General features: G+C 43.1%; 1 protein-coding gene across 1 annotated transcript in view; it reads right to left on the bottom strand.

The window, feature by feature from the left end:
• hivep2a (HIVEP zinc finger 2a) overlaps positions 1 to 18,968 on the bottom strand; it is a 119,107-nt gene that overhangs the window by 96,727 nt on the left and 3,412 nt on the right. The window contains exon 2 of the mRNA XM_084378157.1: positions 11,680 to 11,729. The gene's annotated coding sequence lies outside the window, so the exon portion shown is untranslated. The remainder of the gene's footprint in view (positions 1 to 11,679; positions 11,730 to 18,968) is intronic.

The raw sequence follows: 18,968 nt of genomic DNA, 5'->3' as shown, positions 1-18,968 counted from the left end.
GGGAGATGAGGGAGATGGATGAGGAAGAAGGACAATAGAGGAGGAGAGGAGGAGCTTAAGAGAGCAGGAGAGGAGAGGAGAACAGGAAGTAGGAGAGAAGGGGAGGTAAGATAAAATCACGAGAAAGAAAGAAAGAAAGAAAGAAAGAAAGAAAGAAAGAGGAGAGGAAAATTTAAATAAGGGCAGACAGGATGGGGGCAGGATGAGAAGGAGATCATGGAGAAGAGGAGAAAATATGTAAGAAGGGAGAAAAGAAGGAGGAAAACAGGAGAAGAAAAAAGAAAAGGAAAAGAGATAAAGAATAAGATAAAAAGAGAGACAGAATTAAAAAAAGAGTGGAATGATGAAAAAGAGGAGGAAGCAGAGGTACTAAAAGAAGGTGTATAGGAAAGAAGAGCAAGAGAAATGGAAGAAGAGGAGGCGAGAAGAAAGGGAACAGGAAAACGAGAGAGATGAAGAGGAGGAAACGAAGGGAGAGGAAAGAGGAGAGGAGTACTTCAGAGAGGAGGCAAACCGGGAAGTGACGAGTCGAGACAGGATGAGAACAGAGGAAGGGAGATGAGAGGGGAGCCGGGAGGAGAGGAGAGGGGGATGAAAGAGAGGAGAGGATTGAATCCAGAGACAGATAGACAGAGCTTTGAAGAGGAGGAGGAGAAGGAGGAGGAGGAGGAGGAGGAAGAGGAGGTGGATCAGAGTGAGTGAAGGATGAAACAGGAGGCGAAGGGACGGAGCGGTTAAAAGAAGGGGGAGGCATGGATGGAGGGAGGGAGAGGAAGAGGAAAAGAGGAAGAGTGATGAAAGGAGTCAGAGGGGAAAAGTTTAAGTCTGACAGGAGTTGAAAAAGAGGAGAAAAGTGAGGGAGGCTTCATGAGAAGCAGAATTCCTCTAGTTTTTGGGGGAAATTCAAATATTTTGTTCACATTTTATAAAAAATTCAACTACATTATACATTATTTAGCTATTTAAACGCAGCTGTTTGAACACACTGTTTGCACTGATTTCACTATTAGAAGACATTTTATTGAAGGTAAAAACTGTCAAATTTTACAAATACAGTAAAAAATAATCAATATAGGCAACATTCCTGTCGCCTGTGGAGATAGTCACCAGACTCCCTTTAAAAATTGCTCAATTTTGTGAGTGGTTAAGTGAGGAGACATTTTATAAACTTTTTGAAAGGCTGTCTCTGACAAATTCTTAACTATTTGGGCCTTCTTGTAAATTCAGCATTAAATACAAAACATTAAGCTGTGTCTCTCCTTGTAAAAAGTGTCAGTTTGTTGCAGCATTGCTGCACCAGCCTGTCCGCTTCTGTGTCAACATTTAGATGGTGTTCGAACACACTGTTTCAACCGATTTCACCGTTTAAACGTCTAGTAACTTTCGGAATTTCAAATTGAGACGCATGCCGAGACACATGTTAATGCCACTGTTAATGTTTGAACTGACAGACTTACAGCTCTCCACATGTGATCGGACCACTCAGGACAGAGCTTGATATCAGGTCTGAAAAGAGCCTCTGATGATAATGATTAAAAAGCCTTAATTAAATCATGGATTTGGCTGGATAGTCATTGTTTTTTTTATTTTTTATGGAAAAATATACGTTGGAAATAAAACATTTCCACAGAGGGAAATGTTTGTAAAAGAGGATGAATTTCAAACGTAGACAGACAAAAGCTAAATCCATGATTTTGCGGGAAGGCAGAGAGCTCTGTAGTGTATCACCGGTAATTGACTGTGACAGTTTGGATGAAAACAAAAAAGTTCAGACAAATTCTCATTTGAACCTTCAACACAAGGGAGAAAAGGTTACACACAGAGCAACTGTACAATAAGGAGCTGTGTGTACAAACCAAGGTGCCGTCATCTCTAAACTGGTAGTTATGGATCAAAACGTTCATATAAACTTTCCGACCAGTCCTGCAGAACAATAAACTAATCAGCTGTGTTCAGTATGTTCCAAACAGTCCTCACGTTGCCAAAAAGGAACTGAATGCACTCATTTGGCAGTACAACATTGGAGTTTTTGCAGTGTTGTGGAGACACTGCAACTGTTTACATGAGCTCTAGTTTCTTAGATTTAATCTTTTCCTGGCTTCATTATATTCAGAATGATACTTCCCCATGGAACATACAGACTCCAGTTTATTCAGCTACCTGTGATCACATCATCATCCAGGTTTCTGATGTCTTAATGGCCGATATCCAGTCTGTGCCAACAACAGGCTGCCAGCTGGATCTACCACTGATTTCCTCTTTCCAGATGATCACTAGCAATTTCATTTCAGCATGTTAGTCACACTGCAACTATTCATCATCCAATCTGTTTATCAAACTAAGTTGCAGAAGCAACTGCACGAAACAAGATAAGGTGCTTACATGCAACAGTTTTTTGCACAATATTGTTACAAAAAAAAACAGATTGAGATTATTTTGACAGATATCACGATTGTGATACGATTCAAGATAAGTGGGAATGATACAGTATGTTTGCATCTCAATTTTTCATTTTCACTGAAAAAAAACCTTTGATTATGTGACATTTGTTGGGGTCTGTACCAACAAACATGTTTTCTCACATCTGGAGAACAAATTTTTTGGCCAGGGCTTCTCTGCAGCAATATTTTGATTGCCAGGCGCTTATTTCCAGTTCGCATATTTGGGTTTGTCTCAAAACCAGCCACTTAGCAACGGGTGTGTTCGGATGTGACTGAAAGCTTGTACACAGTTAGCAGCCTTTACGCTATTCAACTGGGGGTCAGTAACAGATCATTACGACAAAGATGCATGGACCCTTAAAGGGGAACAGATAAAGAAAAGACTCATCTAGGAAAAACTGACACTGACGTCTGGGATACTCCTCCACCCTCCAGTGCATCTAAGTGAAAACCAAGCGCTCCAGCCGTGGACCAGGACCAGGACCTTCAGGCTCCTCTAACCCAATCTCTCCAGCCCCAAAACCTGATCCTGACAGGGATACCAGGGTGCATGTTAATACGTTTCTTTTCATTCTTTGTTACCTTAGTCCAAGCTGACTAAAACTGCCGTACTCTACACAGTTATAAACGTTGTGTTTGTTGGATTTTTAGCAGAGAAGTCCTTAAATGACTTCTGAAACGCCAGAGAGAAACAGCTTTGGTTTCAGCCTCGACCGTGATGGACGTTAAGTTTCTCCACTACAGGTTCCATAGTGTTCAACTTACAGAGGAGCGTGTAATCCTGTGACTGAAGCAAAATAATGAAGAGAAAAACAACTCAACAACTTGAAAAACCGGAGTCCTCAGGTGTCAGTTAACGTCTCGCTACCTCTCTGAAAGCTGCGAGGGAGGAGCAGGCACCAGACGTACATTTTCTCCACCCTCATCCAGGTATTATATGTATAACATACATTCCTCCACACTTAAACACTTGTGACTGCAGGAAAGGCAGGGGAAAAAACACATCAGGGATGAGTTTTCAGGTCGCGCCAGATTTACTTCCTCTCTTTGAAGCGCTAATTCTGAGCCTGCTCGGCCGCTCTGGGCACCGACTGTCGTTAGCATGTGCAAATCCCCCGTCGTATGACTGACGGGAGGCGCAAGGTGCTAGCCAGCTGCGCTAGCTTTTAAGCCTTAATACCCTGAGTATGAGTGAGCTAGCGTGGAGCTAATCAGTCTTAATGCTTAGTGCCATGCATATGGGGTTAGCTCAGGGGATGGCTAGCCACTGTAGCAGCGGCTAATCCAAGCGGCTACAGGAAGATGCTCAATCCCCGGTTTTCCCAAATATGTCAATTTGAGATTAACATTAGAGGAAGAGAGAATCAAATATAAGCAGGAGGGGAGGAATATGGTGGAGAAAAAGAGGTATGAGCGCTTGAAATGAGGCTGGAGGCGCTTTCTGTGATTCTAGTTGAACAAAACCGTCTTCCAGATGAATGTGGGACAGCTGGAACAAAGGAGAACAAAGGATCACGAGAGAAGGAAGACGTTTCGAGCGTTTCCCTCGCGCTGAAGTACCAGGCTGAGACACACACCAAAGGCTCTTCAGTGTGTTGACTTCCTGCGCGAGGACAGGAAATGATGTCACGCTGGTGTGGGCACAGAAATATCTCAGCAGCTCTTATCTTTAAGTGCATGTGTGCGTCTGTAAGAGTGCTTCAATCTGAAGCACCTGCTGCTCTCTTTCTCTCCCTCAGTCGAGAAAATCACAGCCTTCGGTCGGACGCCCTCCTCCTCCTCTTCCACTTCCTCCTGCTCCTCCTCCTCCTTCCGTCCGTCACATGGCACGAGAAGGAGCGCCAGGGCACTGACAGGGGCCGCAATCTCTCCCTCTCTCCCTTCCTCTCTGTCTCTCTCGCGCTCTGTGTTTCGGGCAGGAAGCCACCGAGTGGCACAGCAGAGGCGAGCCACCTGTTCCTCCCTGGCAGAGGAGATCGTGGAGGGGTGGAGGGAGTGATGAAAAGATGACGGCGGGGAGGGGAGCGAGGTGAAGAGGACGGGCGGAGGGCACGGTGACGGAGCGAGGGAGCGGAGGAGGAGGGATCGAGGGAAGGAAATAGAGGAAAGCGAGGAGGGGTGGGAGAGTGGAGAGGACAGAAAGATGGAGGGAGGTAGAGAAAGGGAAGGATGGAGGGAAAGGGAAGGAAAAGTAAAAGAAGATTTTTTTGTCTCTCCTTTGATCTCTCGAGAAGGAGAGATGACATGAGGGTTAAAAACTGGAGAAAGAGTGATGAAAGGAGGAGACGATGAAAAGAAAGAATGGATGAGGTGAAAGAGAAAATATCTCTCTAATCCTTACCTTCCTCAAAGGAGAAGAGGCAGAAAAGAAGAGGATACAGAAAGAGAAAGATGGAGAGAGAGATGGAAGAAGGATGATGGAAGAAGGGAGGAGGGCGAGAGGAAACTGGAGATGGGGAACTTAAAGATGGAGGGGAAAGAAGAAGTAACAGAAAAAGAGGGATATGACAGGAAAGATAGGAGAGGAGTAGAGGGAGAGAATGATAGGTAGAAGGAGAAAGGAAAGGAAAGGAAAGGAAGGATAAATCAGGGAGAAGAAGAGAGGAGGCAAAAGATTGAAGGAGGTGTAGAAAGGGAAGGATGGAGGGATAAAAGGGTCCAAAACAGACAGAGAAGGAAGAGAGAAGGTGGGAAGAGATACAGAAAGAAAAAAAGAAAGAAAGAAAGAAAGAAAGAAAGAAAGAAAGAGAAATTAGGGATCAGCCAGAAAAGATAGCAGAGGAGGTAGAAGGAGAAATGAAAGGAGAGATAAAAGATAAAGGGAAGGATGGTGAGATATAAGGGTGAGAAATGGCCAGAGGAGGAACGAAAGAAAACAACTGATAGGAAAGGAAGGACTCCCAGGAAGGGAAACAATGATACGTAGGAGGAAGGGAAGGAGAAAATGACAGATGTCATGATGTAGCGACGGATGGAAAAGGGAAGATGGGAAAGATAAGAGATTAGGGATGGGTAAAGGAAAAAAGATTGGAAGAGGTAAGAACGAGGGGGTAGATAAAGAGAAAATAATGGAGGAAGATGGAGGGAAAGGAAAGGAGAAAGAAAACGACACGCAATTAAGGAGCGAGGGAAAATGCGAGTGAAAGACAGAAAGAGGTATAGAAAAGGAAGATGGAGGGAAAAACTGAATGAGGGGATGGAAGAAGGGAAGAGAGGATATACAAAATAAGGGATGGGAGAAGAGAGAAAAGATTAGCAGAATGAATGGAGAGAATAATGGGGAGAAATAGAAAGGGAAAAAGAAGGAAAACGTCAACGGAAATGAGAGAGAAGACGGTGGGGGGTATAGAAAGGGACGAATGGAGGAATGAAAGAAAGCAGACAATGGAGGTAAAAGTGACAAAAAAGGAGGGGTAAGACAGGAAAGAAAAAGTCAGAGGTGAAGGAGAGGAGGGGGAGGGAGAGAAAGAGAAGCAGAGATGACAGAGCGAGGAGGGATGGAGGATGAGAGGAGGTGGAGGAGGTGATGCCACCTAATTACCATCCTTCCTCCCTCTTGACCTTGTCCTCTCTCCATTCATCCCTCCTTCTCCCCTCCCACTAACACTCTGTCTCTCTGAATGTCTCCACGTCACCCTGCACTCACAAGTGATTCTCTCTGAACAGTCTGCAGGGTTTTCACTGAGGGTCAGAGGTCAGGTTAATGAATCAAAACATAAATTCAGTTCATGATGAGTCTGAATGAGCTGTCAGATGACACATGATGTTGTTTTCATCAGGTCCAACACGCTCCTGAAGCTTTGCTCAGCCCTGTTAGCTTCAGCCTTGAAAAGTCACTTCAATCATATGAATCATTCATGACAGATGAGAATCGCTGCCGCAGTGCCGCTGAGCAAGACCAATGATACTACTCTTCACTACTAGTACTACAACAGTTACTAATGTTTAATTACTGTTTACTTTATGCTACCTTTTTGCCTTTTGGTGAGTCAGCTGGTCCAAAACTAGGTCAACAACTTTCGGATGGATTGCTTTGAAACTATACATTTATGGTCCCAAGAGGTCGAACTTCATGACTTTGCGGATCCCTCTGACTTTTCTTTCTCCAAATATGTGAGAATCAGACCCAACACATCCCACCTCTAGTGCCAGTTTTGCACGTGAAGGGCTCTGCGGTCAAGTTAGCAATAATACCTAACATGCAATGTCCGGTTAGACTTTCAAAATAAAGCCTGCTGACAGACGATTCACATATGAGTTTTGGACTGTTGATGTTGCGAAACGGTCACAGTTTGGTTAGATGTATATGGGGTGGTTGCACGCATATTAATGAGATGACACACTGGTGTCAAAACACACACACAGTCTGCTTACAAGGTTGTGCAAGCGCACACACACACACAACAATAATACATAAACAAACTGACATGCATTAAACATGCACAGACCAATGCAAATACAAAAAAACAGAAATTCCACAAACTGAGCCTCATATGCCAAGTCTCTCTCTCTCACACACACACTGACACACATACACACACACACACACTCATGCAGCATGTACAGGAAGTGTGCAGGCTGCAGAAGCAACAAAGCCATCATTTGCATGAAGAACGATGCGGAAGTGAAACCAAAGCTCCTTATGGTACCGCACTGTACTCACCACTACACACACTCCCTCACACATATATATATATATATACACACATACATTCACACACAAAGACACACACACACACCACTACTTTCCATGTGATTTGAATGTACAAACAAAGAGGCCACTGGACTTCTGGTTACCTGGAGGAAATGGGAACCAAACTAACTGCAGTTGTCGCGGCAACAGTCATATCCCATAATGCTAGTCAAATTCTGCCGCTCTGTTATCTCACTTGTTGGCCAGCGCACACACACACACGCGAACACACACAGTGAGAGTATGTGTGTGTGTGTGTGTTATGATGCTCACCCAAAGGCCATTCATTTGGACACAGCTGTTCGTCGATGCACATGATCATCATTCTGCCCTGTGTGTGTATGTGTGTGTGTGTGTGTGTGTGAGAGTGTGTGTGTGTGTCAAGGGCACAGCTTGCATCCATCATACCAAGCCGTGGTCGCCATGGCAACAGAACATACACTTCTTCTTCCTCTTCACCTCCTGCCTTTTCTCCACTTTCTTTATCTGAATGTACTATTGTGTGGGAGTGGAGGTGAGTGAGTTTGTGTGTGTGTATGTGTGTGCGTGTGTGTGCACGTTTGTGTGTGTGTGTGTGTGTGTGTGTGTGTGTGTGTGTGTGTGTGTGTCCAAGTGTGTTTCAGTTCACTTCCTGGTCTGTTCTAGCCAATCAGTGACCAGGGACTGATGTGAAGCTCAACACTGGCTTCCTGTCCACGCCTGGTTCTTCATTTTCTGTGGACCCATTCTGTGGTTACCATGGCGCCCTCATCCATTTGGTGCTCCATCTTTCTCTCTCTCTCTCTCTCGCTCTCTCTGTTATATCACTTCATTCAGTGATATTTCAGCTATTTTCCAGTGATGTGGATCATTTAGTGAGTTTTTGGATCTGGTTGCTGCTCTGTAATTCTAGCTCCAACACAAAGGTTTGGCAGTTTAACAACATTTCCAGGCCTATTTTTGTTCACCGGTGCTGAGGTTACCAAACCAACAGATCATTGCAGAAGTTAAAAGTGACTCGATAAAAGATGAATAAGACGCTTTTAAGAGCAATTTGTTGATGTTAGATGGTGCCAAGGTACCATTATGACCTACTGACTCCTCAGCTATGCCGTTAATAAAAGTCGGTGCCGTAACAGCCGTGTTTCTACTCAAAAATCAGTTAACATCCCTTTTATCTGAGAGACACTGGCTTGCAAGTATGAGTCATCACACCATTTGATGAAATTGTCCAAAACTGGACCATGGTCCATTTCATGGTCCTGCAGGAGGCTATCACTGACTCATCGGCAAACTTTGTTATGCAGCTTGACTCAAACATACTCTGGCAGTCATTGGGATACAGCACGCATAATAGACATGAAAAAGGTACTTACTCTTAACCCTGAACTGCAGTATTTTCCCCCTCAACCTAACCAGGCTGTTTTTGTGCCTCTAAACTTAACCAAACCTAAACTATAGAGCTGTAACATGGCAGAACTGACTCATCATTTAAGAGTAACAGTTCTGGAGGCCACAGACGAATTATATTGCTCTCCAGACAGACGAGTCACATCAACGTACTTTCTGTCTCCGTCTGACTGAACAGCGTGCCGCCGTTTGGAGCAGCCACTGACATTTGTCATCGCCTGGGTCCCTAAAACCCACCTAACACACGCACACGCACACACACTCACACACACAATATGTGCATTTTACAGCATGTGCACAGTCTGCAAGCACTGACGCACATCCTGTGCATGTTTTCTGTTGTGTGACTGTGTGTTTCGCAGAGATGACACTGTGTGAACTTTAAAAGCCCGCTCGTTTGTGCTTTGAGGTGCAGATAGTAATCTTTGCTTTACATGATCTATTTCTGTGCACTGTGCACGCACACACGCACACACACACACACGCAGACACACAGAGAGTCGTGGGTGATAACACATATAGCAGAGGGACGATGTGAGAGTGACAGAGGTAGTCTGGATGATATAGTTCGTCTCATCCTTGATACGAAGCCGTCTGTTGCACAGGAAGAGGAAGTGACACCGCTGACACACTCACCCACACACACATACAAACAATCCACTGTCTCTTCTTCTATTTGCAGCCTCACACGTTTAAAAAGCAAGAAAAGCAAAAAGCCACACTTGACTCTGCAGCATCCAGCATCGCTCCTCTTTCTCGCACCCATCCCTCTTTGTTAGCTGAATCCTGAGCACAGCACAGCGGTCCTGGATCTGTGTTAACTGCCTCTTTGTCTTAATCAATCCTACATCAGCGCTTCATTCTGCTACTCTCTCTAATATTCTCTTGTTTTCTGATTCAAAATGTGTCCTCCCTGACCTGATTGATCCTTGATGATCACGATGAGGGGGATGGTGATGCTTTCATACATCAGTTTACCAGAAGACTAAAACTCCTGCAACTTCATCAGAGATATCTAAAAACACCTAATATTAATATATATTGAAAACAGGTTTATTGTTAGTAAAAGGACAGTGTGCAAGTGTGAGGGAGTTCTATCTCCTCTTGTCTTTGGATATTTCCTCCTACTCGCCCGTCTACAGGAAACTGAAGGTGTGCATGAGCCTTCACAGTCGATATATCTGTTTTTAGAATGCTGTGGCCTGATGCTCGCACTTTTAAACACAAAAATGAAGCTTATTCTATTGTTGACTACACTGTTAAGTCTCCTTTTGATATGAAACACAAACTAAATGTTTAACCTACAAACTTTAAACCCAAATATACACATATTGGTGGCACATGACAAATTCAGGAATTAATCTGCATTAGAGAGAATGATTGTCAATATTTAGGTAATTTAGTTGAATTTTTGTGGACAGATTGAAGCCACTGAACAGAAGAGGCAGGACGTTAAACATGGGCAGACTGATTTGTCGTTGTCATGGCATAACCAAACTCCCAGATTTCAGATTTCTTCATTATTTAGAGAAAATCAGACTGTTCCATAATGTCAGTTTACTGAATTTAAGTTGTCAAACTAATGTTTTAGGATGATCTCATGAGATTCATTTGTCAGCTTCCCATGCTATCAGCATGTTTTTATTCTCCTATGCTTCATTTTGCCCTAATTATCAGAAATCTAAGCTGTCTTCTTTGATGAAGAGACATAAAAACGTGAGAAAGGATTACACAGATTCAGTAACTCTGGCTTCAACACCAGGGCCTTCTGTATTGCTCCCACGATGACAAAAACAGTATGACATCTATTAAAGGTGTTCCTATTATATCCAGATATTATTCATTTTATTGTGGCATATTTTTCTTCTTTTTACTACCTGCCAGAATTTTCCTTTCTTGACGTTTTGTATATGATCACATTAAATGCATCCCGTTTTCTTAGATGCATCACAGCTCTCTCTTGAAAGACTATCTGGCATTTAAAAACCCAGTTCTCTACATTATGATCACCTGCGGCAATTTTGTAAGACCGAGCTGACCGTTTTTTTGCGTTTACATTTTTCACGTATGTATGTTGTAAAGAAGCGGGTAGTCCAGCAGTGAGAAATCAAAACATTTTGATCAATAATCGTTTTAAAATCACACTTTGTCCTGGTATCATGAGGCGCTGACAGATTCTCACTCATAATTTTCTCCGTATTCTTGGATTACGTCTCTTTGGCTCCACCTGGCATCATAATACATACTCTTGTCATGTCTTCATCATTTAACTGTAAAACAATCTCAACAATTCTCACACAAAACTGTCTCTGAGCACCAGCTCGTGTCCGCAGAGAGCAGAATTAGATCACTGTACAGCGCTACGAGAGACGGGAGTAGAGAAACTTTACATGACGGCAGGCAGCAGGACCATGAAAGTGAGCTTTTTCATTTACACTCCCAGCTGAGGTCACACCTCTGTTAACGAAGCTGGACGGTTGCCCCGGCAACCAGCCGGGAGAAAACAGCGAGAGTAATTCTGGTTAAATGAATACAGCTCGACTGTCTCCTTGTCTTACCGTCTGTTTCTCTGTGTGAGCCTCTCCCTCCCTCAGAACAAAAGGATCAGCCATTTTAAATCATATTGATGGTTATTATTACAAAGGAGGTCTTTGTCCACCATTTTCTCCTCGTTTTTAGACACCGGCCAAGAGTTTCTTCGCATCAGTATACATTTATCTTTATCTACTTTCACGTTACTGACATCGGTGTTTTAAAAAAAGAAAATTTCAACCGGATTTCACTCCGTTTTAAGGGATTTATTTGAGGACATTTTACTTTAAAAACTGGATTTTCTTACCATTTCGTCAATAAAATGTATTTGCCATCACTGACCGACTTCTTTGCACCTGAAAATTCATCACATTCATGTTGTTCTCTTGCAAGTTGGACCTCACACTAACAACTTTTGCTGCATAAACTCACATCACCTTTACAGATTTTTTACCTCCTGTGAAACAACACTTAACGTGACCTCATGACCCCATTCCATGTATCTCCACTTCACTTCACCTGTCAGCTCTGTCTACCTGTGTTGTGACTGCTTATTGTGTATGCCTGTGAGCTACAACAACCACACACATGCACACATACAGATGGTGTTTTTGAGAATCCTACCTGATGTAGCTGTTCTTCCTCTGGTCCAGTCCAGAAACTGGCCACAACCCCTGGAGGAGAAACCATGAGAGAAGGATTAGGACTCAGATCTACCTGTGGTAAGCACACTCTGTGCTGTATCACCATGTGCATTCAACATGGCTGCTTGGACTGGAGTCATGCTGAGTCCTGGATACAGTCTTAGTTGCAAAAATACATTTATTCAGCAACATTTCAGTACTAGAAGTTTGGGTACAAGGCCGCCGTCAGGCAAAACATTCACTAAAAACTTGGTAATGAATTCCTGTGCACCACTGTTGCTCAATAATGAAGTGTGTTTGGTTGTTTTCTCTTATATTCAATAAAGACACGCATTAAAGCAATATTTTTACTCTATGGGAAATAAACTTATTTGCTTTCTGGTAGATAGGGGGAACTGCTAGCACCGCTAACCTTTTCTAGTTAACATATTGAATCAGCAGGGTTTTCCCTGCCATTATAAGGCTTAAAGGTGCTGCAACTAGGCTGATTTGGGCGCCACAGAATGAATGTCAAATCAATGTGGCATCAAAACCAACTAAATTACTTCTCCCAGATCAGTCGGTTGTAGTTCGTCCTCAGTTGAATGAAGATTTGGGGGTTCATTTATTATCAACTTAAGCTTTCCAACATTTTCCACACAGATATGGTAATAATAACGGTCCAAAGTGATGATGAAATTGCATATTTTTAATTAAAAAATCTACCATTTGTTTAGCCAGTACAAAACCAGAGTGTAAAGAATATTTGGCATTTTTCAGGGAGTTTTGTGCCGGACTGTTTCCCTCCCTGGCGTCTCCTCAGGTCGCCTGACGACTGCTCCCAACCAAAACTATTTGCCTTCAGCATACAATAATATTTGAAGCAATTGTGTGCAGTTTGGGAAGACCCCTTCCTGTTTAAACATAACAAGGCCCTCATGCACAGACCTGCTCCATAATGAAAATTTCCCAGTTTGGTTTTGGCAGAACTTCTACACCGCATCCATCACCATCCATCACCCAGCATCAGTGTTGGACACCATGGATGCACTTGTGGGTGTCCACATACTTTGGGCCACGTAGTGTCAAAATAAAAGCATGGACTGTGAACGTGTGCTTAATAGTTTTGAAGGTCAAAAGGTCACAAGACTCTCTTAGCATATAAATGTCGATGTATTATTCCAAGTCATGTCAGTAAAATAACGAACAACACTGTTGTTTTTGTAAAATTTCCACGACAACAGAAGTGACACGCTGATCCTGCGGTTTGTAATCTGAAATTTCTAAAAACACTTCGACAGTCTCTGTTGTTTTCTGACATTGACATTTCAAACCCTTCCATGAATCCAACGATAAACAAATAAAAACACACGACACTCTGTCTTTAAGTTTCAGATCACTCGTGTCATCAGTTTGTCATCTTGATTTTCAGATTTCTTTTGTCACTTTTTTTCTTTGCTGTTTTTCTTTTTGAGCCCGTTAGGGTTTCTGTTCTGTGTCACCCGCTGAGATTGGATTTCTTTTCATCCCCTGATATTTTTCCAAGTGCTCTTATCTTTTGTATGGATATGCAAAATAACTCAACCTAAACCTACAGCAGTAACTGTCTGTGTGTTTTCATTGTGCTACCACTAACTCCACCGTAGCAGATAATATCAGACCAGGCAGCAAAGCCTGGGAACGGCACGCCAGCAAGAGTCAGAGGGTTCAACATAGAGATGTATATTCAAGATTTACTGTTTCTTTTATATTGATTTATATTGAAAACACTACTTTTTAAAGTAACTGCTGTCCTCTTGCAGCAGGAACAGCTCAGAAATTGAGAGAAAACGATAAAAGTTGGTCATTATTAGTAACATCCTCTTAAAATAATCTAAAAAAATATATTTGTGTGAGTTTTTCTGGTGCACGTGGTATTTTTTTAATCCAATACTAATCAAAATTTCGATATTTTTGCTTATTTTCTCTCAGATTTTGAGATTACAGGTAAAGAAAAGAAGTCCCCTCGGATACACAGCTCATTTTAATCTGACATTTCTGCCTCACATAATTCCCATAACCCTGCTTCATGTACGTCAGCTAGATCTACTACATTTCCCAAAATGCCACTGGACATCCCCACCACAGAAAACGCCAGAGCTCAGGGTTTTACATGTACGTAGACGCGAGGCGTGAGTTACTGCAAATACGAAAGTGAGAGTGTTCCACTGAGAGAAAGTGAGTTTCACACTTCACTCAAAACTGAATGACAAATTTTGTAGTTGTAACGTTTTCTAGTCCTGGTTTCATTTCTGTAGGTGCAAAACTGCATATTTCTGCCCGTATGACTGTTGAAAGTGACGAAACGGCGGCTCTAGATTCAGAGTGGCGGACATGAAAGGCTCGTTTCTGGTATTTTTGATGACTGAAAAACACGTTTTAATCATACACCGAAGCTGCTGGGAATATGATGTCAAGTCATTGACACTTAAACAGTTAGCTATATAGATATTACAAGAACAACATGAAACCAAACTATGAAAAGTTGTATTAGGACCTGTACATTACATTAAAGTTGTGGATTTTGATAGCATTTCATTAAATCCAGAATCAAATCAGCAAATTAAATTCAAATCCTTTCCTTATTTTCAACAATTTTAGGCCAAAATCAAGGTTTGCCAGGCAACTGACTTTAGTTTTAGCTACATTGTTTTTGCCAATAGCAAAAAGACAGATAAACATTTTGCTTTTGAGATTTTTTTAGGGTCTAGAGTAGAAAGGTATAAACGTTCTTACCAGATGAGAAGAGTTACGTCAGCATGATTTCCACGCAACTAGCTTACGTAAGCAGCTAGCTTGTACTGCTGGGCCTGATTTCTTGCTTCTCACCATGAAGCTAAGTGACAAATCCCAGGTGATAGTTGGATGTACTGGTGGCTAGCATATAAGCTAACAGAACACAACATTTAAGTGAAACAGCTAGCTAACATGCTGTGACATGTTCTGGACCATTCAATTAACAACAAGAAAATTGATATCAGTCTTCTCATTTAAGTGTATGCTACTAGGTCTATGTAACAAACTTCCAGAGCGTTCCTGTTTAAAAGCTTTCCTTCATCATGTGGGACCCAGTCCCCAAATAGAGCCAGCTATCAGAAACTAACCCAAATTAGCATTTTTCCTTTTAGCATTTGCCTACAGAAATTCAAGGGGAAACTGTTAGCCAAGCTCTATTAAAACTGCCCGTCACAATAAAAACATTTGTATTTAGAAGTATATCTCATGTGTTTACCACTTGTAGCCTACAAACCTAAAACACAAAGACACCATGATTTCCAGACAAGTTAACCCAAATTAGCATTTTTCCATGTGCATTGCTAAGCCGGCTGTAATTGCTATGTTAGCATATTGCTACTGCAAACCTACACATGTAAAGCTTTCTACTGAACCACCGGCAGGGTTCGGCCTAGATTCTGAGGTGCTTTAGGAAAAGCGTAGCAAGAGTGCTTTGTTAGCGACAGCCTTGCATCGTTCGCTCAATGTTAGCGTATGCTACATAGCAAAACATAGAAATTCTGGTCAGAAAATATTGTATACAATACAAATATTGTAGAAAGGAATAATACAAGATGAAACAGCCATAGTGAGATGATAAAGAGATGCAGGCGACAGGCCCGTACACCTTCCACACATCATCAAGGAAAACACCTTTACTGTGTTGTTCTAATGGTATAATAGCATTCAAGCAAGGCCGTGGCGGTGAGAGGACTGCTGTGTGTATATGTAGAGGATTCCTCTGTATATATTAGGAGTTGCAGATACTGTATATGATTTATAGTAATCCCTTGACAGGCAGTGTACACTAAAAGGAGAGTAAATGTTGTCAGTTGGGATTTTCTGATTACAAAACACTGATTTAGCTCGACTGTCTGATGCATAAATGCATGAAGTGAGACTAATTACAAGCTGTTGAGAAAGTAGGCCAGTTTGGGTAAAGGTCTCTCGCTCTCTGTCTCTCTCTCTCTCTCTCTCCCTCTATCTCTCCATCATCTCGCTGTCGATTTAAATAGACACACACACACACACACACACACATACACACACACACACACACACACACACACAGCCCACCTGACATCCAGCGCCTCCCTCAGAGTAAAGAGAGGATTCGATGTCGGCCTCTTTCCCCGTCACACACAAACAAACACACACAGTTTCTGCCGAGCATCTCACAGGTGGGAAATTATCACGTCTCCCAGGTCGTTAAAAAAGCTGCCAGGCGATTGGCTGGAGTGGCGCAACGGACATGTGCAGCAGCAAAGTGATCACTGATTGGCTGAGGGACAGAGCGATGTCCTCATCTGGCTGCTGTGGGGGGACAAGAGAGGGAGTTTCCTTTTGTACAGCTGAGGACAACATGCTGAGATCACACACACACACACACACACACACACACGCACACACACACACACACACACACACACACACACACACAATCACACACACACACAATCACATACACACACCACACACTCGAAGGAGCAAAGTCCTTCAGATGAAAAGTGTGTCAGCAGCTGACAGAATAGACACTCTGCTGTCTGTTGGCGAAGCTTGGAAACCTCTTACTCCTCTGTTACTCCTTGTCTTTCTCCTTCGTCTTCATCATCCTCTCTTCTTCTTCTGTTTCCTCTCCTCTAGTTTTTTAGTCTTTAGTCCGTTCACTTCCTCTCACCTCTTCTCCTCTCCACTTGTTTCCCTCCTCTTCTATCATTTCCTTTCCTCCTCTTTCTTATGTTTCCTCTCCTGTCGTTTCTTCTCATCTCCTCTCTTTTCCACTTCTTCCCACTCCTCTTCTCTTGTCTCCTCTCCTCTAGTTCTCTTTCCTCATGTTTCCTTTTCTTTTCTCTGCTCGCCTCTTGTCTCCTACCCTCTCCTTTCATTTCCTCTCACCTCCACTTGTTTCCTCGACTCCCTTTTTTTCTTCTTCTCTCATATCTCCCCCTTCTCATTTAATACCTCCCCTCTACTTCCATTTTTCATTTTTCATTTCTCCTCCTCTACTCTTCTTTCCTCCATTCTCATTTCTTCCCTCCTCCCTTTTCTCATCTTCCTCTTCCCTTTCTCCCTTCTTCTTCCTCTACGGAAGGTTACTCTCACCTTTCTCCTCTTTTATTCCTCTCCTTAGGTGTATATACTGCATGTCCAACCAGGTATAATACAAAAAAACACAGAAGAAGAACCGATCAGGAGAAGCCAGTCAACCAACTCATTAACTGTGTGTGTGTGTGTGTGTGTGTGTGTGTGTGTGTGTGTGTATCTTAATAATTTAGCCGTCGCTGTCAGGACCTCAGTCACTGGAGCGCTCTCAGGTTCCTCCACAGCTCTCAGGTGATCACACACACAAACACACGCAGGTGAAACCGTGCAGTCGCATTTGAAAGTGGCACAGTTCGGTGAGATGAACTAGATCAGTTCAGTGTGAAGCTCCTCTCAACACGCCGCTCTCTGGAGGAAGCCCTTTCACTTCGCTCCGGAGAGTCGGTGAGCACGGTGTCACTGTGTCACAGGTGCATTATGTTGCGATGCAGCTGTTATTTGTCAGTAATAATCCAGTCGGAGGCGTCTCATACGTTACAGTAACCGACTGAGCGACGCAAAGAAAGCCAGAATACAGAGTGGAGCAACGATTTCTCACCAGCTGTAATGAACGCTCAGCAGTGTCATTTCAAATTCTCCAGCTATGTTGCGCGCGCTGTGTTAATTCACAGCAAACCCAAACTAATCACATCTGCAGCGAGCCGATACACAGCCAGCGGCGAGACGGACAGGAGGAGATGAACACGGCTACAATTAGCAGAGAGCAAACACGCAGGTAATAATTAAATGGGTTTAAAAGCAACAGCACAGATAAAGACACACTTAAACCTTTTCACTAGACAAAAAAAGCACTGTAAAAGTAAGTAAGTGGTCCTTGAGTTAAGATTTTTTTGTCCAATCAATCCTAATATTGTTTGTTCAGAGGCCCCTGACCATTAAGGATATTCAATTAACCACAAAGGCTGCATGTCTCTGACTTTTGAGCGGTTGAGTTGAGAAGTGATTTGCTCTTATCAGATTCTTTGAGACCTGAAGAGCTCAAACTGTGTCACAAGTAAAGACACAAAGATTAGAGAAAAGCAGAAGAACTTTCCAGCTTCACATCTCCAGGTTAGAAGCGGTCTACTGCTGCTCTTCTCGGGGTCATTCATCCTCCAGAGCTGATCTTTGCTGCCGGACCGTCTCTGGGCTACAGAGCAGCCGCGGTCGGTGTGTTTACCGGGGAGACTACAGCTCACAATCTGCTATCAGCTCCGCCGCTGGCTGTTTGTTTTGCAGACCAACAGCATGAAAAACCCAGACACAACCCATTAACACCAGACAACCATTGAACATAAAGTTAGGAAATAGCACGCTAGCAAATTCTTGCCCCATTTGTGGTGTGATTAAACAGGAAATTCATCGTGGTACACTGACCTCCCTCCCTCTCTCTGGTTATCCAGCTGACTACCATGGCATCCAAGGCTGAGTGGACATGGGAGGACAGCTGAGAACAGACACTCAGCCTTGGGCACGGGCCCCAGTAATATCCCTCCCGGGGATCTGTGACAGATTTTTTTGTTTTTTCAACAGGAAAAAGGTGTCTATCAGTTGAACTTCGATTGTCTCGCCTTCTCCCACTGAGAAACTTGATGGATGTATTTAGCCATCACGGCCTTCGCCACACTGAAGTGGCCATGGTTTCATCTTGGAAAGTGAATAGACAGAAGTCAGTCAGAGACAGAGCAGGGCGTGTCTTGAGAGAAAAGCAGCGGGATCCATAAAACACATGAATACTGGCCCTATAAAGCCAGTTGTGGCACAGCTGCTAAAACAGCAGCCTGGCCACTGAGAAACCCAAACGCTCGAAAAATGTTTGATGTTTTTGCGTCCTCGTCTCTTTTCCTCTTTTGTCAAGGCTGAATGTTCACTTTCATCTCACAAATCAACACATAGCACAATGTCAGCCCTGCACGGGCCTTGAGTAATCATCTCAGCCCTCCTGGTTACTGCTGTTTAATTGTATGTTAAGTATTGATATGCTCACACACACCTGCATATGTACACTGAGTTCTCACAAGGCCCAAGTAATAAATGAATTGCATGTTTCAAGCCGAAAAATCAACTCACACCTCACGCATGTTCTCGGTACGCCTATCCACCCTGGTAAAGTGTGTGTGCGTGTGTGCTCGCGCCTACGCAGTACAACCCGATGGCCATCTGAGGTGGCAGTGG

This window comes from Pagrus pagrus (assembly GCF_965226575.1).
Source record: "Pagrus pagrus genome assembly, chromosome: 16".
Classification (NCBI taxonomy): domain Eukaryota; kingdom Metazoa; phylum Chordata; class Actinopteri; order Spariformes; family Sparidae; genus Pagrus; species Pagrus pagrus.
Note: the sequence above shows the minus strand (reverse complement) of the source record. Positions and strands in the feature narration are given on the sequence as shown.